This window comes from Lolium perenne, chromosome 2 (assembly GCF_019359855.2).
Source record: "Lolium perenne isolate Kyuss_39 chromosome 2, Kyuss_2.0, whole genome shotgun sequence".
Classification (NCBI taxonomy): Eukaryota; Viridiplantae; Streptophyta; class Magnoliopsida; order Poales; family Poaceae; genus Lolium; species Lolium perenne.
This window is the reverse complement of record NC_067245.2, coordinates 250,570,096-250,591,508: the sequence shown is the minus strand read 5'-3', so window position 1 is coordinate 250,591,508 and position 21,413 is coordinate 250,570,096. Positions and strand designations below refer to the sequence as shown.

At 44.8% G+C, this 21,413-nt stretch overlaps 1 protein-coding gene across 1 annotated transcript in view; it reads left to right on the top strand.

The window, feature by feature from the left end:
• Window positions 1–21,413, top strand: part of LOC127335580 (probable inactive beta-glucosidase 14) — a 226,213-nt gene that overhangs the window by 86,577 nt on the left and 118,223 nt on the right. The window lies entirely within an intron of this gene.

The window sequence follows — 21,413 nt, the reverse complement described above, 5'->3', positions numbered from 1 at the left end:
AAAGAATTCTGACTTTATTATTTTTGTCTAGCTCAGAAAATAAAATATTTGTAATTGAAAATTTATACGTTAGTGGAATACATCATTAGCTACTTTTATAATTTTGTTACATAAATTTTTTAAATATAGAAATATAATTTTTGATTTTTTAATATAATGAGAGCACTGGTGCCCATGATCCAAAGTAACTTTTCGGTAGAAGTTTTACTAATAGGGTAACAAAAATATTGTTTATCAGACTTATAGAGTTTGACTTTGACTAAACCCAATACAAAGTTTGGCATTGACTAAACCCAGAACGCAAGGTAAATAATAATATAGGGAGTAGACGTTTTACTAATAGGGTAACAAAGATATTGTTTGTCGACGTGGTAGTTGTTCTCACAAACGGCAAATGAAAGTACAAAATGTGAAATCTAAAAGAAGAGGACGAAGAGAAAGATATATGAGGGTTTTCTGCAGAACAATGGCCGTTCAAAATAAAAACAATCGATCCACCCCGTCGAAGGACCAAACGTACGCTTAGTTAATCTGGACCGGAGGACCCGATCAGCTGCCATGACCATGACGCCGAATGGGACTGGCTACCCTACACTACAGACACAGACCCGTCCCCAGCATGCTGGACCTGATCTCGTAATTAACATGGACATCGGGGATTCGTGGAGCATGTTGTCCGGTTGATTCCGCGCGAGTTCCACGCGTCCAACTCTATCGCGCGGCACTGCAGAATTATAATCGCCTCGCACCGGCAGAATTCTCCAGAGTTTACTACTACCTCCCGAGTAGTTCAGACTTGAGACTAAAAGCAGACCTGGCCATGGGCAGCCCGGCCCGAGCGGCCCGGCCCGACCCGGCCCGAAAAACTCGGATCTGGGCCGAGAAATGCTGGCCCAACACCCGGGTCGGGTCGGGCCTGGGTAGCCCAAAAACTAAGTTTAACACTACGACCCGGCTCGCGGCCCGACGGCCCGGCGGGCTTGGTGGGTTTTTGGTCGGGCCGGGCTGGGCTTGGGCTGAATTTTTTGCCTCGGGCTGGCCCGAGGCCCGGCCCGGCCCGACACATACCCAGGTATACTTGAGAGAGCTGGAGACATGGCGCCTAGCCAAGCTTTTTCGTGGCACTCTCTTTGTTTTTCTTGATCCGATCGTTGTACCGTGACAGCACGGAGAGTAGGCATGTGTTTGGGAAGTCCTGTGGTAGCACAAACTTTGCCATCTTAGCATCTTTCTATGTGATTGATACATCTTTCTATGGTGTATTCTCGAAAAAAAAATAGCTGGAGACAGGACGGACTGATGGCCCTACAGGGCGGGCGTCACTGCGGCTTCTCAAAGTTCTCATGCTCTTCAGCTCTTGTCGTCCGCGTCGGCGATCCACCGCAGCCAGTTCCCTCCTCCAGATTTCTTGTTCGGGACCTCCACTTCTGCTTACCAGGTGCACCCCGACTTGCTCTTCTTTTTCCGACATTTAGTAGCAGTAGCAGCAGATTGCAATCGGACACAACCTGCAGCAGTTTTCAAACACACTAGACAGTTGCGTTCATGCCTGGGCGATCCTACAATACTGTTCATCGTGTAATCATGTTGTCGGCGACAAGCTGTTTTCTGTTATGTTAAGCATCTCCAGTCACGTCCCTCAAATTATCCCTCAAAACGATTTAGGGCCCGTCGGACAAAAAAATGTTTCCAGCCGCGTCCCTCAAACCCGATTTTTGTCTAGCGCAGCCCGATACGGTGTCCGGCGCCCCGAGCCCATCCCCGCTACACAGGGGACGCTCCGGGGACTCTGGACACAACGAAAAGCGAGGCGAAGTGTGGCGGGATCGACGCGTCAGCGGCACATGAAAAATTCGTCCACCGCTCCCGCCTAATCGCCCTCTCCTGCCACATCGCGCTTCTCCCGCCGCGCATTTCTGCCATCCCAGCACATTTGACCTATCCCGCCGATTCATTTCTCCCTCCTGCCGTCGCTACGCTGTTCCTCCCGCCGCCACCCTCTTCCCATCCATTGCGCCACCGACTACCCCCAAAAAATGGCCAAGAAAGCGGCCAAGAAGCCGCCGGGCAATGAGACGAAAGGGGCGAAGGCGCCCTTCACGAAGCATCGGAAGGTGCCGGCTCCGAAGAAGAAGCCGGAAGGCTGGACCGATGATCAGTGGCATTAAGACTGTTGATGTCTACGGGAGCTTCTATTCTTGTAGACAGTGTTGGGCCTCCAAGAGCAGAGGTTTGTAGAACAGCAGCAAGTTTCCCTTAAGTGGATCACCCAAGGTTTATCGAACTCAGGGAGGAAGAGGTCAATGATATCCCTCTCATGCAACCCTGCAACCACAAAGCAAGAAGTCTCTTGTGTCCCCAACACACCTAATAGGTGCACTAGTTCGGCGAAGAGATAGTGAAATACAGGTGGTATGAATAAGTATGAGCAGTAGTAACGGCACCAGAAAAGTGATTGCTGGCGTGCAGTTGATGGTAGTAATATTGCAGGAAGTAAAGATGCAGTAAAACAGTAAACAAGCAGCGATAGCAGTATTTAGGAACAAGGCCTAGGGATCATACTTTCACTAGTGGACACTCTCAACATTGATCACATAACAGAATAAATAGATAGATGCTAGACTCTACACCCTCTTGTTGGATGATGAACACCACTAACTGTGTAGGATTACACGAACCCTCAATGCCGAAGTTAACAAGCTCCACAATATTCAATGTTTATATTTAAATAACCTTAGAGTGCATAACAGATCAACATAACCAAACCAAGTACTAACATAGCATGCACACTGTCACCTTCACACTACGAAAGGAGGAATAGATCACATCAATACTATCATAGCAATAATTAACTCCATAATGTACAAGAGATTATGATCATAGCCTACGTCAAGTACTACACGATGCACACACTGTCACCATTACACCGTGCAGGAGAAATAAACTATTTTAATAACATCACTAGAGTAGCACACATAGATGAATTGTGATACAAAACTCATATGAATCTCAATCATGTAAGGCAGCTCATGAGATTATTGTATTGAAGCACATAGGAGAGAGATTAACCACATAGCTACCGGTACAGCCCCGAGCCTCGATGGAGAACTACTCCCTCCTCATGGGAGACAGCAGCGTTGATGAAGATGGCGGTGGTGTCGATGGAGAAGCCTTCCGGGGGCACTTCCCCGTCCCGGCGGCGTGCCGGAACAGAGACTCCTGTCCCCCAGATCTTGGCTTCGCGATGGCGGCGGCTCTGGAAGGTTTTCTCTGGTTTCATCGAACGCGTCAGGGTTTTCGCGACGGAGGCTTTAAATAGGCGGAAGGGCAAGGTCAGAGGGGGTCTGGGGCCACCAGACACTAGGGCGGCGCGCCCCCCTCCTGGGTCGCGCCGCCACCATGTGTGGGCCCCCTGTGGCCCCTCTCTGGCGGTTCTCGGGTGTTCTGGAAGCTCCCGGGGATTCTAAGATCTTCGGTGTTGATTTCGTCCGATTCCGAGAATATTTCCTTACTAGGATTTCTGAAACCAAAAACAGCAGAAAACAGGACCTGGCCCTTCGGCATCTCGTCAATAGGTTAGTTCCGGAAAACGCATAATAATGACATAAAGTATGCATAAAACATGTAGATATCATCAATAATGTGGCATGGAACATAAGAAATTATCGATACGTCGGAGACGTATCAACTGTCTGCACCGGAAGATGTCGACGGCGGAGCAGAAAGGACGGAGGGCGGCGCAGCTGGAGAAGAAGACGTTGGTGGCGCACGCGCAACAGCACGCGCTGGCCGGGTGTATCGCTGCCACCAACGCGAGCTCATGGAGTACCACGGTGCCGCCATACATTCCGAGAGTGATGTCCCCGTCGACATCCGGGTTCTACAACTACGGCCCCTCCGCCACTCCCGGGTGCGTGACGCCAAACTTGTCGCTGCGGTACGAGGATGCGCTGCCTCATGGCGGCTTCAACCCAAATGCTATGTTCTACTCCCCGACGTACGAACCAGGACCCGGTCCGGAGGGCGCCCCGTTGAAAGTGCATGGAGCCCCCATGTGTGGTTTTGGTAATTAATGACAATCCCTATGGACAAATGTTTGCATTGAGTTATATTTGTAGGAGTTGTCCATAGGCAATGCTTGAACCATATGTTGACTTCAAGATTGTAATAAGAAGATAATGAAGAAGATCAAGTGTCAAGTATACCTTGAAGATGAAGATGAAGTGAGCTCTCAAGGTTAACTTCAAGACATCAACGAAATGAAGTGCAAGTTCAAGATGAGCCATCTCGAAGAGATCCTTTGTTTGACTCTTGCCATCCATATGGTGATCATGGATATGTGAAGATGCGCCGAAGAAGAAGCTCTCCCATGGTGGATTATGGGGGAGCAATCCATATGGTGATCATGGATATGTGAAGATGCGCCGAAGAAGAAGCTCTCGCATGGTGGATTATGGGGGAGCAATCCACAAGACTTCGTCAAGCAAGCACAATCAAGAAAGGCGTTCCATCTTGTTGCGGTCAAGACCATCATCATCAAGCTCAAGTGGAATGCGCAAGGTTAAGGTTTGCCCTTGATAGGGTTTCTTTCTCACCGGTCTCATGGTGTAGTTGGAGACTGGTTTGTAGTTTAGTTACCGTACTATCAAGAGGGCTCTCGAGTGAGTAACTCGATCGTATCCTTCGGAGAGCTCAAACCATTGCATCCTTGGACCATCTTTCTTGGTTGTTATTTGTATCTTATCCATGTGATGTTTTAGAGCTTGTGCTTATTCTCATGACAAGCTCTAGTTCATCGAAAACGGATTTCGTATAGATCGCTTGTTGCGTTTTCGAGTTTGGTGATTTTCTCGGTTTCTCATGTTGAGGTGTTGCACCTCTAAAAATAATAGAAAATCACCCCCCACTATTCGGAGCTACCAATCTTAAGTTTTGGATTTTACAAGGTAGCAGGTCTATTGTAAGAGCAAATTTTAAACCCCAAGTTTTGTGTGTTTGATGATAACACTTGAGTAATCTCACCGTGTGCCGTGAGTATCATTGTTAGATTTACAAGTGCACGGTGACCTCGCTGGACACGTCAAGATCGGAAGACTGAAGCGTAGTTGATAGGTTTTCTGGTTTTGTGTGTGTTTCGCGAGGTGACATGGCTGGAGAGAAAAAGGGGAGAGAACCAGTTTTAGCCAGGCCGGTACTACCGGTACCTGTAGCGGTAGTACCGCTACCTCTATAAGTACTGCCCCACGGTACCGCTCTGAGTTCTGCGCTGAAATTGTCCCACAGTACTAGTTGCGGTACCTCTGCGGTACCAGGAGCGGTAGTACCGCTCACGAGCGGTACTACCGCTCACGAGCGGTAGTACCGCCCTTGGTACCGGTCAGGTACCGTAAACTAGTTACGGCAGTACCGCTCTTGTACCGCTCCGGTACCGCTTCGAGTCCAGTAAGGTTTGGACCCTGTTGCGGTACCTCGAGCGGTACCGCGAGCGGTAGTACCGCTCTGCGTCCACGTGGACCAGATCTGGGGGAATTCGAACTCAGAGCGGTAGTACCGCTTACCCAAAGAGGTAGTACCGCTTAGGCGAAAACTGGGCATAACGGTTGGATTTGGAGAAGCCTATTTAAGGGCTCCTTCTTCCCCAACACGTTTTTATCTCTCCTCTCTCTCTCTCCTTCATTGTTGCTGATCTTAATCCTTGAGGATCTCCCCAACCGTCCAACCAATCTTGCCCAAATTTTGAGGAGTGGTGGAGGAGACCCCGATCTATAGTTCTACCAAGAGAGATTTCACCAATACTTGCTATTCCTTAGTGGATCTTGGTGGTAGGGTTCCTATTGTGGGACATTGGAGGAAGTGCATCCATGGAGGCTAGCTTGGTGTTGTACTAGCCCCATGGGTTGTTGGGAGCCTCCTTGTGGTGTGGAGCTCGCCCCAACCTTGTGAAGGAATCACCGCCTCGACCGGTGCCTTAGTGGAGAAGGGGGAGCACCTTCGTGGAGCTCTCTCAAGGAAGAAGGTGAGGCCTTCCTTCGTGGTGTGGCCGTCTAGTCTCTTGTGTGAGACTAGCACCTCCTCAACGCAGACGTACTTTCTATTGTGGAAGGAACTGCGGGAAACAAACCTCGCCTCGTCTCCGCGCCCCCGGTTGTCCCGCTCCTTACTCTTACTATCTTGTTGATTCCTTTGCTTGTTGCACTTGTCCTAGGATCATTGTAGGATCACCGCTATCGCTAAAGTTATCACCTTTACTTTCTGTTGCACTAAAAATTGAAAAAGACTAAAACTTGCTGTAGCGCCATTCACCCCCCCCCCTCTTGTTCGCTACGATCCATTCAAGTGGTATCAGAGCAAGGTTTTCTTGCTCGGGCTTTACCGCCTAAGAAATGGCCGAACAAGATGCGGGTGTGGCAAATGGGTCACCTTCCCTTGTGCCACCCGCTCCATCATCTCCCGTCGATACCACAACGGCTACGTTGGATGACCTCAAGAAATTGGAGTCATCCATCGTTAACCAAATGAAGGCGATGATGATGGAGTTGGTTGCCCAAAAACCGAACCCTATTGTTGATCCTAAAGCAAGTGCCGAGGATCCCCCACCAAAAGCTAACCCCTTTCCTCTTGTTGATTTTGTCGCGCAAGCGACAAAAGATCCACAAAAGGAAGGGCTTGGGGAGACCGGCACTTCAACCAAGGGGAAGGATGAGACACCGGTTGCGGAACGTCTAGGGGGTTATCATGAGGTGCCACCACCAAGTGATTACACCGTAAATGTTCCAATACCTATGCCACATATCTTGTCGCATGGTTCACCACCGTTACTTGAGTCAAACAACTTTGAAAATTGGCAATTCTTAATGCGTTCTCATGTGCGCAGCGCATCTACCGAGCTTTGGCGTATCATCGAGGAGGGCTATTCACGACGAGACCCAAAGAGCTTGACAAGAAGGGAAGTGGTGGAGGACCAACTCAACGCCACCGCCATCAACATGATTCACATGGCCATCACGCCCAAGGACCGCGCTCATATCCGCTCGCTCAAGGCCGCCAAGAAATTTTGGGATGGAAACAAATCCCGAAGCACAAGACCAAGAAGATCACGTGATTCTCCAAGAAGTTTCTCCAAGAGCCCAAGGGAGGGGCAAAGGGGAAGAACATGCTACAATTGCGGCGACAAGAATCATTTTGTCGCGGATTGTATGTTTGAGAGAAGAGAAGATCATGGTGGAAGGCTTACCCGCAAGGATAAGTTCAAGTCACTCTCCAAAGGATTCTCCAAGTTCTCCCCCAAGTCCGATGACGACAAGGTCTCCTACACCAAGAAGCCTAGAGCCTTCATCATTCGAGAAGAGTACTCCTCCGATGAGGATGATGAACGTGGGGACAAGAGCTCCAACAAGGAAGGAGAGGGAGTGGCCGCCATCGCCATTACCACTCCCTCTATCTCCCTCTTCGACTCTCCCAACGAGAACCTCGTCACCAACAATGCTCATTGCCTTATGGCAAAGGTATCCACGGAGGTAAAATCCCCCTCCAAACCATCATCCTCGACTAATGCCTTATATATTGATGATGCCACTAGTCTCACCGTTAATCGTGAGATTATGGGTTTGGATTCTTTTCTCACTAACATGCAAGGGGATACCAAGACTCATGTTGGGGCTCTCTTGAGTCAACTCGGTGCGGCACAAGACCTTATAGAGGAGAAGGAGAGGTTGGAAAGGGAAGCGGCAAATGAGATTGCCTCTCTCAAAGAAGAGCTTGAAGATGAACGAAATCTGCGCATGTCTCTTGAAGCTAGTGTCATCGTCCTTGAAGACTCCAACGAGGCTATTGTTTCTCGACTCACCAAGGATCGAGACCATGCTCTTGATTTGATTGGTGAGCTCAAAAAGAAGATGCTCTCTCTTGAGGAAGCCAACAAAGAGAAAGATGATGAAGACCCCAATTCTTGCCATGACGAGCTTGTTGATCAAGTTGCTTCCTTGAGGAAGCACAATGCTCTTCTCTTGGAGGTCAATGCTCTTCAAGAAGAAGCCTTGGCTGAATATTACCGCTTGTGCAAAGAGAAGACCTCATGTTGCAACCATGAAGAAGAAATTGCCGCTCTTGAGACCACCAAGGCCAAGCTATTGAGTTTGAGTAGCAAGCAAGAAGAGTCTTTGGTGGAATGTCTCTGCATGAGCAAGGAGAAGGACACTTGTTGTGATCATGAGGAAGAAATAGCCGCCTTGAAGAGAAGGGAAGCCAAGCTCATGGAGGTCAATACCATGCAAGAGGAAGCATTGAAGGAGTATTTTCCTTTGAGCAAGGACCGTGCGTGTCACTACAAGAAAAGTTCTGATAGACAACGTCTCAAAATCGTCCGCTAAGGGGTATTTTTCGTCGCCTATGGGCCTAACCCGACGATATGGGTTCTGTTGTGGAAACTGCGTCAGGCAAAGTCCAACGACGTTTTTTTCGGTCCGTCGCGCTTGGGCACCCTTCCGCCACGGAAAATCGGACCGTTGCGCAAGTGTTTCCGGGAGCCCGTTGACTGCTGACGTCATGCAAACTGACACGTGGCTCTAAGGTTGACTGGTCAAAACTTAAATGGGCCGGCCCATTTAACATGTGGGGTCCACCTTACAGCAACTGGGCCGGCCCAAGAAGCAAGTGGGCCGGGCCAAAACACAGGTGGGTCCCACTTTCCTGTTAAAGGGCCGGCCCATTTAGTGTGTGGGGTCCACCATATAGCAAGTGGGCCGGGCCAAAAACACAGGTGGGTCCCACTTTCCAGTTAAAAGGTCGGCCCATTTAGTATGTGGGGTCCACCATATAGCAAGTGGGCCGGCCCAACAAGATAGTGGACGGGCCAAAAACAGTGGGTCCCACTTTCCTGTTAAAGGGCCGGCCCATTTGGTGTGTGGGGTCCACCATATAGCAAGTGGGCCGGCCCAACAAGATAGTGGGCCGGGCCAAAAGCACAGGTGGGTCCCACCTTCCTGTTAAAAGGCCGGCCCATTTAGTATGTGGGGTCCACCATATAGCAAGTGGGCCGGCCCAACAAGATAGTGGGCCGGGCCAAAAACACAGGTGGGTCCCACTTTCCAGTTAAAAGGCCGGCCCATTTAGTATGTGGGGTCCACCATATAGCAAGTGGGTCGGCCCAACAAGATAGTGGACGGGCCAAAAACACAGGTGGGTCCCACCTTCCTGTTAAAGGGCCGGCCCATTTACCATGTGGGACCACCATATAGCAAATGGGCTGGCCCAACAAGATAGTGGGCCGGCCCAATAAGCATGTGGATCCCACTATCGTGTAACCGGGCCGGCCTACTAAATAAGTGGGCTGGCCCAAAATGAAAGTGGGTCCCACACTACTATAAGTGGGCCGGCCCAATCTGTTGTAGTGCCCTACTTGTTTGACTAGTCAACTTGCATTAAATTTCATGAGCCTAAAATCTGATATCAATGATACACACAATTACATACACAAATAAAACAAGTAGGAAAATTACAAGGCAATTAATGTGCCCAAATAAAAAAATTACATAGAATCATTGAGGACTTCTATTAGCATCAGCAATAACACGTTGACATTTGGCAATCGCCTTGATTGAATCTTGTGTACTCTTTGTCAACATATCAGCTACAGATCTTAAAGCAGCAATACCATGTCTTTTATAAAGTACAGCCTTGAGATATTTACTGTTTGATGAAAGCAATGGTCTAGGTTGACGGCTATGAGAAGATGCATCAGAAGAAATATCAGAACTTTTTGTGGGCCTCACTTCTAATGAAGATTGCTTCATCACAACTGCATTACGATAATAATGCAAAAAGAGTTAAACGATGAACTATGCAAACATTTATTATGCAATGTAGATATAAGATAATAACAAGTTGCATAAATAAGACAATGTATGGAACTTGTACTAAGCACAAACTTACACCATAATGTTGCACAGGGTCGCTACAGATCCTTTTTTGGCGACTATCTTCTAATGATGACTGCTTCATTAAAAGCGCATTAGTAACATTGCAAACATAGTTACAACAATTAACTATTCAAACATGTATTACGCAATGTAGAGATCGAGATAACGACATGTAGCGAGAAATAAGCACAAGATAAGATAAGATGCATGTACTAAGCACATCTTGGCTCATTGCGGGTCCTTCTCTTGCGTGCACTAGTCGTGGTCAACATGCTGTCATTTTAGGTTCAGCCATCAAGTGAAATGCTAATCCTCCTGCTCCATTGTCCTTAATCTGTGTTTAGATATCACATTTAAGACCAAGTCATTTGGTTTCAAATAACAAAAAACTTGAGCTGCCAAATGAATAAGCCAATATTTACCGAGATATCAGATTAAAACCAACTAGATGTTGCTTTGCATGAGATACGAATTTCGAGACATTCAGATTTAGAGTAGGGTAGTGCCAAGGTTTTCCACATAAAGTAAAGCGGCATTAAGAATGACCAAATGTCGAGTTCAAATCACCTTCGCAGCTTCTCCAAGACAAGCATATCAAATAGGCGAAACATAGTAAAGCATGAATGGCATTGCTATGGCGGGGTTCCAAGTGTTAATCTCTTGCATAAGGAACAATGCATATAGGTTATAGATAATAACGGAAGTAAGCTGCCAAAATTACCAACCAAGAACTCAGATTCCAACCTTCCCTAGCGTCCCCGCTGTTAATGTTGGATGTTCTAATAAGTGGTTCGCATGATCAATCTCTAGGTAAAATACCATTGACAAGTCGGTATACGATAATACAAAGACCGAGACATGCACGCAGCAATAACTATATAAGCTAAAGACGAGGTATAAGAGCAAGCGATTGGAAATGCACATAGCATGATTATAAAAGCGGTGTGAGAATAGCAGACACGAGAAAACAGCTAGCAGCTAGCGGTGAGCTAATGACGTGGTATAAGAACAAGCAGATTGGAAATGCCCATAGCATGACTATAAAAACGGTGCGACAATAGCATGCGGTACAAAAACGATTGGCGACAAATGAATGGGTATAAGGCTATAAATATGTGGGTGCACACAGGTGTCGATAGAATGAACGGGATGGTAGCGACCGGATAATGCTTTTATCTTATTACAATATTTAAACAAACTTCATGCGAAGCAACACATCAAGAAAGTTAACGGCATATGAGATCTGCAAATAACTACACAAAACATGGCTAAAGAAACACCGCAATCTAACGGGCCAGCGTACTAACCAAGCTGCGGCGGGGTGGACGGGGCGGCAACTTGCATTCCAGCGGCGGCGAACGCGGGAGACGATGAATCGACCCTGTTTTAGTAGAAGCGGGCGTTAGTGAAGCAGATCTGGTTGGCTGGCAAGGGATTCGGTGAAGTTGATACAGCCGCTGCGCCGAGGTTGTCGGTGGCGAGGTCGGCGGTGAAGCAGATCCGTCGGTGGCGAGGTCGGCGGTGAAGCAGATCCGTCGGTGGCGAGGTCGGCGGTGAAGCGGTCCGTCGGTGACGAGGGCGGCGGGGAGCGGATCAGGTGGGTGGACAGCCAACACGATCAAGGCTACGCCGTGGAGGAGTATGCCGGCGGCGAAGCAGATCTAGTACTGTAGAGAGTCAGAGCTTTGGCGTGTGAGAGTATTTTTGAGCTAATGGGGCGAATGGTTGGTGGGTGGGTGTGGGCCTGTGGGGAGGGTTCGGGATCTAGGCAAGATATTTCATTGTTACCGAATGAGCCCTCCATGGTCGGTGGGTTGTAGCTTAGGACCGGGGTTAAAAGGGTAAAACTGGTCACGGGATTTTCGAATGGATGCGGCGGGATGATTTGGCGCGCGGCCGAAATTTTCAGTTTCAAGCTACGAAGCGAGCGAGAAAAATAATGTTCTTCCCCGGGGAGCTCTCATTTCTTCCTCTTCTCTTTCTCTCTCGAGTCTCTCCCACTCCCCCGGCTCCTCTCCCCCTTCTCTCCGGCGGCCTCGCCGGCCGGAGCAGGACGACTACTCTCTGTATATCGTACAACCTCCGAACTAAATTAATTGATTCAACTTTCCTTAGACGTGTATGTATCTAGAGTAAAAACATGTGTGGATACATCCATATTTAGATAAGCAAAGTTGAGTCAGCTAATTTGGATCCGAGGGAGTTAGTGTTGTTGTAAGCTTAGATCCAGTGTTTCCCATGAGCAGAATGGCGCAATGGAGTCGGGGATCTCGTCATCGGCTTCAGATCTGGCCTATGGTGAATCTGGCGGCGCTTGGCGGCCAAACCCCGATCTAGTGCCATCAATGTGATGGCGCTAACGGTGAGGCTTGCTTTGGTCAGTGCTTCAGATCTGGCCAATGGGGAAGTCAAGCTGCTAAAGTTCACAAGCTCGGGGCATACGACGGCGTCATCCGTCTTGCCCGTGCACATCTTGGCCTTTCAGCGGCCCTTCTCAGAGCCAATATGCCGTTGCTGAGGCCCTTCTTCTCCTTCGTCCTGGCGACTACCGGCGACACCGTCCCAAGTGGTGCGTCCCCGACGGAGTTCTTTGGAAAGGATGCGGAGCAGAGATCTGATGTGCGGTCGAGAAGGACTCGATTGATTTTCTTCTATATGTTTTGGGGTCCTTTTTGTAAAGTTGCAGGTTCTATTAGTTATTGTCTAGTACTTTTGGTCCTCTATGTAATTTTTTGGACTAGTTTCCATTGGCACTGATAAACTTGAATTTTGACAAGTTCACAGGGAAAAAAATTCCTTTGCACATATGGCCTATCATGTATAAACATTCTTGAGATTTAAACTATATGTAATGTGCCATGCATTAACCCTAAACCATATATATGTAACTAACCCTAGCTGATCAAACCCTACTTAATTAAAACAAATAACCCTAAACTATACGCATGCACTTTATGCGCAAAGGCGCGGGTGCCTCTAATAATGTGTGTGCGCACTCGATCGATGATCCCTAAACCTTATACAACCACGAACCCTAATCCCTAATCCCTAAACCCTAAACACCCTAAACACTAAACCCTATACCCTAAACCCTAACCCTAACCCTAAACCCTAATTAAACCCTATATATAGGCCAATGACACTTAATTGTACATCAAGCAGGCCAGGGGTGCCTCGCGGTCCTCTAATTAAATTTAATGTGCCATGCATTAACCCTAAACCATATATATGTAACTAACCATAGCTAATCAACCCTACTTAATGAAAACACATAACCCTAAAGTATACTAGCTATAACCCGATCTAATAAAAACATGCTCTATATATAGCAGCTAGCTAGCAAACCTTAGATTAACACCAACTAATATATACATGGCCTATATCGATCATGTTGTATAACATATCCCTGAGATTCATTAATTAATTATATAATTACCGTGATAAATTAATTAACTCTAATTTTGACAAGTTCTCTCGAATGAAAACACATTTGATTAAGTTGCCTCATAATATATATATAATTAGTGTGCATGCATGGCCTACCATGCATTCGTGCATATATTTTAATGTATATTTGAACATATTCTTGGGGATTTCAATCTCTCTCTCTCGATCATCTATATATCGTTGGTGGCCAAAAAACACACATATATATGCATGCAATTTATGCGTAAAGGCGCGGGTGCCTCTAATAATGTGTGTGCGCACTCGATCGATGATCCCTAAACCTTAAACAACCCTAAAACCTAAAATCACTAATCCCTAATCCCTAAACCTAAACACCCTAAACACTAAACCCTAAACCCTAGACCCTAAACCCTAACCCTAACCCTAACCCTAAACCCTAGCTAACCCTAAACCCTAATTAAACCCTATGTATAGGCCAACGACACTTAATTGTGCATCGAGCAGGCCAGGGGTGCCTCGCGGTCCTCTAATTAAATTAAATGTGCCATGCATTAACCCTAAACCATATATATGTAACTAACCCTAGCTAATCAACCCTACTTAATTAAAACACATAACCCTAAACTATACTAGCTAGCTATAACCCGATCTAATAAAAACATGCTCTATATATAGCAGCTAGCTAGCAAACCGTAGATTAACACCAATTAAAATATACATGGCCTATATCGATCATGTTGTATAACATATCCCTGAGATTCATTAATTAATTATATAATTATCGTGATAAATTAATTAACTTGAATTTTGACAAGTTCTCTCGAATGAAAACACGTTTGATTGAGTTGCCTCATAATATATATATAATTAGTGTGCATGCATGGCCTACAATGCATTCGTGCATATATTTTAATGTATATTTCAACATATTCTTGGGGATTTCAATCTCTCTCTCGATCATCTATATATCGTTGGTGGCCCAAAAAACACACATATATACGCATGCACTTTATGCGTAAAGGCGCGCGCGGGTGCCTCTAATAATGTGTGTGCGCACTCGATCGATGATCCCTAAACCTTAAACAACCCCTAAAACCTTAAATCCCTAATCCCTAATAATCCCTAATCCCTAAACCCTAAACACCCTAAACACTAAACCCTAAACCCTAAACCCTAACCCTAACCCTAACCCTAGCCCTAACCCTAACCGTAAACCCTAGCTAACCCTAAACCCTAAACCCTAGACCCTAAACCCTAACCCTAACCCTAAACCTAACCCTAACCCTAACCCTAAACCCTAGCTAACCCTAAAACCCTAATTAAACCCTATGTATAGGCCAACGACACTTAATTGTACGTGCATCGAGCAGGCCAGGGGGTGCCTCACGGTCCTCTAATTAAATTAAATGTGCCATGCATTAACCCTAAACCATATATATGTAACTAACCCTAGCTAATCAACCCTACTTAATTAAAACACATAACCCTAAACTATACTAGCTAGCTATAACCCGATCTAATAAAAACATGCTCTATATATAGCAGCTAGCTAGCAAACCGTAGATTAACACCAATTATAATATACATGGCCTATATCAATCATGTTGTATAACATATCCCTGAGATTCATTAATTAATTATATAATTATCGTGATAAATTAATTAACTTGAATTTTGACAAGTTCTCTCGAATGAAAACACATTTGATTAAGTTGCCTCATAATATATATATAATTAGTGTGCATGCATGGCCTACAATGCATTTGTGCATATATTTTAATGTATATTTGAACATATTCTTGGGGATTTCAATCTCTCTCTCGATCATCTATATATCGTTGGTGGCCCAAAAAACACACATATATACGCATGCACTTTATGCGTAAAGGCGCGAGTGCCTCGATCTAATAATGTGTGTGCGCACTCGATCGATGATCCCTAAACCTTAAACAACCCTAAAACCCTAAATCCCTAATCCCTAATCCCTAAACCATAAACACCCTAAACACTAAACCCTAGACCCTAAACCCTAACCCTAACCCTAACCATCTGCCCTAGCTAACCCTAAACCCTAATTAAACCCTATGTATAGGCCAACGACACTTAATTGTGCATCGAGCAGCCCAGGGGTGCCTCGCGGTCCTCTAATTAAATTAATTAAATGTGCCATGCATTAACCCTAAACCATATATATGTAACTAACCCTAGCTAATCAACCCTAGTTAATTAAAACACATAACCCTAAACTATACTAGATATAACCCGATCTAATAAAAACATGCTCTATATATAGCAGCTAGCTAGCAAACCGTAGATTAACACCAATTAAAATATACATGGCCTATATCGATCATGTTGTATAACATATCCCTGAGATTCATTAATTAATTATATAATTATCTTGATAAATTAATTAACTTGAATTTTGACAAGTTCTCTCGAATGAAAACACATTTGATTAAGTTGCCTCATAATATATATATATAATTAGTGTGCATGCATGGCCTACAATGCATTCGTGCATATATTTTAATGTATATTTGAACATATATATTCTTGGGGATTTCAATCTCGATCTCTCTCTCTCGATCATCTATATATCGTTGGTGGCCCAAAAACACACATATATACGCATGCACTTTATGCGTAAAGCGCGTAGCGGGTGCCTCTAATAATGTGTGTGCGCACTCGATCGATGATCCCTAAACCTTAAACAACCCCTAAAACCTTAAATCCCTAATCCCTAATAATCCATAATCCCTAAACCCTAAACACCCTAAACACTAAACCCTAAACCCTAAACCCTAACCCTAACCCTAACCCTAACCCTAACCCTAACCCTAACCCTAACCCTAAACCCTAGCTAACCCTAAACCCTAAACCTTAGACCCTAAACCCTAGACCCTAAACCCTAACCCTAACCCTAACCCTAAACCCTAGCTAACCCTAAAACCCTAATTAAACCCTATGTATAGGCCAACGACACTTAATTGTACGTGCATCGAGCAGGCCAGGGGGTGCCTCGCGGTCCTCTAATTAAATTAAATGTGCCATGCATTAACCCTAAACCATATATATGTAACTAACCCTAGCTAGCTAATCAACCCTACTTAATTAAAACACATAACCCTAAACTATACTAGCAAGCTATAACCCGATCTAATAAAAACATGCTCTATATGTAGCAGCTAGCTAGCAAACCGTAGATTAACACCAATTAAAATATACATGGCCTATATCGATCATGTTGTATAACATATCCCTGAGATTCATTAATTAATTATATAATTATCGTGATCAATTAATTAACTTGAATTTTGACAAGTTCTCTCGAATGAAAACACATTTGATTAAGTTGCCTCATAATATATATAATTAGTGTGCATGCATGGCCTACAATGCATTCGTGCATATATTTTAATGTATATTTGAACATATATATTCTTGGGGATTTCAGTCTCGATCTCTCTCTCTCGATCATCTATATATCGTTGGTGGCCCAAAAAACACACATATATACGCATGCACTTTATGCGTAAAGGCGCGGGTGCCTCTAATAATGTGTGTGCGCACTCGATCGATGATCCCTAAACCTTAAACAACCCCTAAAACCTTAAATCCCTAATCCCTAATAATCCCTAATCCCTAAACCCTAAACACCCTAAACACTAAACCCTAAACCCTAGACCCTAAACCCTAACCCTAACCCTAACCCTAACCCTAAACCCTAGCTAACCCTAAACCCTAAACCCTAGACCCTAAACCACCCTAGACCCTAAACCCTAACCCTAACCCTAACCCTAACCCTAACCCTAAACCCTAGCTAACCCTAAACCCTAATTAAACCCTATGTATAGGCCAACGACACTTAATTGTGCATCGAGCGAGGCCGGGGGTGCCTCGCGGTCCTCTAATTAAATTAAATGTGCCATGCATTAACCCTAAACCATATATATGTAACTAACCCTAGCTAATCAACCCTACTTAATTAAAACACATAACCCTAAACTGTACTAGCTAGCTATAACCCGATCTAATAAAAACATGCTCTATATATAGCAACTAGCTAGCAAACCGTAGATTAACACCAATTAAAATATACATGGCCTATATCAATTTTAATATATATTTGAACATATTCTAGGGGATTTCAATCTCTCTCTCTCGATCATCTATATATCGTTGTTGGTGGCAAAAAACACACACGTACATATATACGCATGCACTTTATGCGCAAAGGCGCGGGTGCCTCTAATAATGTGTGTGCGCACTCGATCGATGATCCCTAAACCTTAAACAACCCTAAAACTCCCCTAAACCCTAAACACCCTAAACACTAAACCCTAGACCCTAAACACCCTAAACACTAAACCCTAAACCCTAGACCCTAAACACCGTAAACACTAAACCCTAAACCCTAAACCCTAAACACCCTAAACACTAATTAAACCCTAAACCCTAGACCCTAAACACCCTAAACTAAACCCTAGACCCTAGCTAAACACCCTAAACACTAAACCCTAAACCCTAGCTAACCCTAAACCCTAATTAAACCCTATATATAGGCCAACGACACTTAATTGTGCATCAAGCAGGCCAGGGGTGCCTAGATCGCGGTCCTCTAGTTAAATTAAATGTGCCATGCATTAACCCTAAACCATATATATAACTAACCCCTAGCTAATCAAACCCTAGTTCATTAAAACACATAACCCTAAACTATACTAGCTAGCTATAACCCGATCTAATAAAAACATGCTCGATCTATATATAGCAGCTAGCTAGCAAATTAAATGGTAGATTAACACCAATTAATATATACGACATGGCCTATATCGATCATATGTTGTATAACATCTCCCTGAGATTCATTAATTAATTATATAATTATCGGTGATAAATTAATTAACTTGAATTTTGACAAGTTCTCTCGAATGAAAACACATTTGATTAAGTTTCCTCATAATATATATAATTAGTGTGCATGCATGGCCTACCATGCATGCATTCGTGCATATATTTTAATATATATTTGAACATATTCTTGGGGATTTCAATCTCTCTCTCTCGATCATCTATATATCGTTGTTGGCCAAAAAAACACACACATATACACATGCACTTTATGCGCAAAGGCGCGTGTGCCTCTAATAATGTGTGTGTGCGCACTCGATCGATGATCCATAAACCTTAAACCCTAATTAAATAAACCCTAATCCCTAATCCCTAAACCCCTAAACACCATAAACATTAAACCCTAGACCCTAGACCCTAAACCCTAACCTCCTAACCCTAAACCCTAAACCCTAATTAAACCCTATATATAGGCCAATGACACTTAATTGTGCATCAAGCAGGCCAGGGGCGCCTTAGCTCGCGGTCCTCTAATTAAATTAAATGTGCCATGCATATATATGTGTTTAATTTGGGGATTTCAATCGCTCTCTCGTATGTAGATCTCTCTCTACCTCTCTCTCTCTCTGTCTCTCTCTCTCTCTCTCGTTAATTGGTGGCCAACAACACACACATGCACTTTGTGCGCAAAGGCATGCGCCTCTAATAATGTGTGCGCGATGATCAATCTAGTTTTGATTAATCATAGCACACAAATAAAGAAGTTGTATTTGAATCCACACAACCTAATCTAAAACACATAACCCCTAACATGGCCTAATTAATTAACCCCTTCTCTCTACCTAATTAGTGGAAATTGCACAAAATCAAAAGGGGTTCCTCACTAATTGTGCATATCTGCTAGATTGTGATAAACTTTTGCCCCATATATATTTGGTGGATGGGTGCATCTTGGCATGTAAAACAATTAGTGTTTGCAAATGGCGTTGTCAAAATTTATGTACAAATGATTTCTTTCCATCCAAAGTGCATAAAATGGGAGTTTTAATGAAGAAAGTACAAATAAATCAGCTCAACATGCTTCCACACCCCGATTTCCACACGAAGTAGAGCATATTTAAAGGATAATTCTAGAGTTTTACTATTTTTCAAGCAACTTTGCTAATTTTCCCCCACTCTCATGACTTTATGTCGATTTAACGAAAATATGGTGAATTTAAACTACATGGGCGGGATAGTTTGAATTGTGCGCGCGGCAAAGGGAACCGCCTATTCCTCAACCTTGTGCACGGCAAATTACACACGCAACTCCATTAAACGCCACCTACCGACCTTAATTATCACCCCGGCGGCCCGGCCGCATGACCGCCCACCCACCCCTACACAACTTATCCCCGTCCGTGCGAAGAGCTTCCCCTCCCCGTCCCGTCCGTGCGAAGAAGAAGCTTCCCCTCCCCGTCGTTCTTCTCGAGACGCACCGGCGGTCAAGTTGATCAACGGTAGGGCTGCTATCTCTAGCTCAATCATGTATCGGGCAAGACGGCCTAACGATTTATATTTTCTTGATGCTGCTAAAAAAATTCGTCAGTATGCTCGAACTAATTGGAACTTTATAGTTTTCCGCTCGATTTGTCATCGATCAATTTGTTCATTTGCGTGGGCATATAGAGTCAGTTCTGCACTCGATCCGTTAATTTGCTAAAATGCCATGGCAGAGTTTTGTACACGATCTGTTTGCTAAAATGTCGATGGGCATTTTTTGTTTTGTACTCGACATGATTGCTGAAATGCATAATCATGTAGTATAGTTTTGTACTCGATGGATATACATTTCCTACTTCGCCTTAAATTAATCACCAACCACTGTATCTCATAATTAAACAGATGGATAGAACTTGGATACTGCATGGACACTTATGTTCCCCTTCATATATAAATGGTGTTCAACCCTTTATGGGGTTTATTAGAGCTCATGAAGGTCACAACCTGGACGTGTATTGCCCGCGCTGCACATGTATGAATGGTGAGAAGAGGCCTCACCCTGTAGTGGCAGATCATTTACACATTTTTGGGATGGACCGCACATATGTTAGGCGGGTTTAGCATGGTGAACCATATAATAATCCTTTAGCAGGAGAAGCAGATCTTGCTCACACTGTATGTGTGCTGGCATATGTAGTTAATTATTTATATTGATGCTGCCGCTGTTTCAATCAATAGTTTGCATTGCTGTGCAAGGTTCTGTACTCAAATTTAACTTGTTGCAGATGGATGGACGGGAAGGAGAGAAAAAGCGCTTGCTTCAGGAAACGGGTTTCAGCTCTGGGACATGTGCTGTGCCAGATGAGAAGGTAAATATGTAAAACGGCATTTGTTCAGGTTGCATCCCTTAGATGTTTGTCTAATCGGTTGATGTACTAATTGCAGAAGCATAGAGTTGAAGAGGTCTCTCAGTTTGATGGGAGATTTGAAGATGAATCTCAGTTTGATGCACCTGTGGATGGTACTGATGACGAGCCTTTCATAGACGAAGGTCCTGCACCTGAGATTATCCAGCCTACAGAAGGAGGCCGTGGACCGAGTACACAGCTTTGCGTTGAAGTGGATGCACGCCCGGAGATCATCAGGGGCGTCCGGGTAGTCTCAAGACCACCCAGCCACTGATGCACTGTGGATGGTGCGATGACGAGCCTCTCATAGACGAAGGTCCTGCACCTGAGGTTATCCAGCCTACAGAAGGAGGCCGTGGACCGAGTACACAGCTTTGCGTTGAAGAGGATGCACACCCGGAGATCATCAGGGGCGTCCCGGTAGTCTCAGGACCACCCAGCCCTGATGCAAAATGTTGAGCTACTTTGTGATTCGTACTCTTATGTTCTTGTGCTGTAGTATGTTATGATTTGTACGCCTTTGGCGCTAGATTAAGCATTCAGTGGATGATCGCGTTACAAAATTCGACACCCACACAATCAGTTCATCGTATGAGTAGTAGCACAATTACTTCTACAGCGATTCCTGCCAGCGCATTAGTTGGTAGCATGAAACACTTTCAGGTACTCCCCTCTGATTCATATTAATTGACTCAATTCTGTCTAGATATGGATGTATCTGGATGCATTTGTTAACTAGACTAACAAACTTGAGTCAGTTAATACGAAGCTTTGACCAGATCTTGGCCTGCAATTTTTTGTGTGTGGCGAATAGCAAAGCTTTGACCAGTTCCTCTCGGGATGC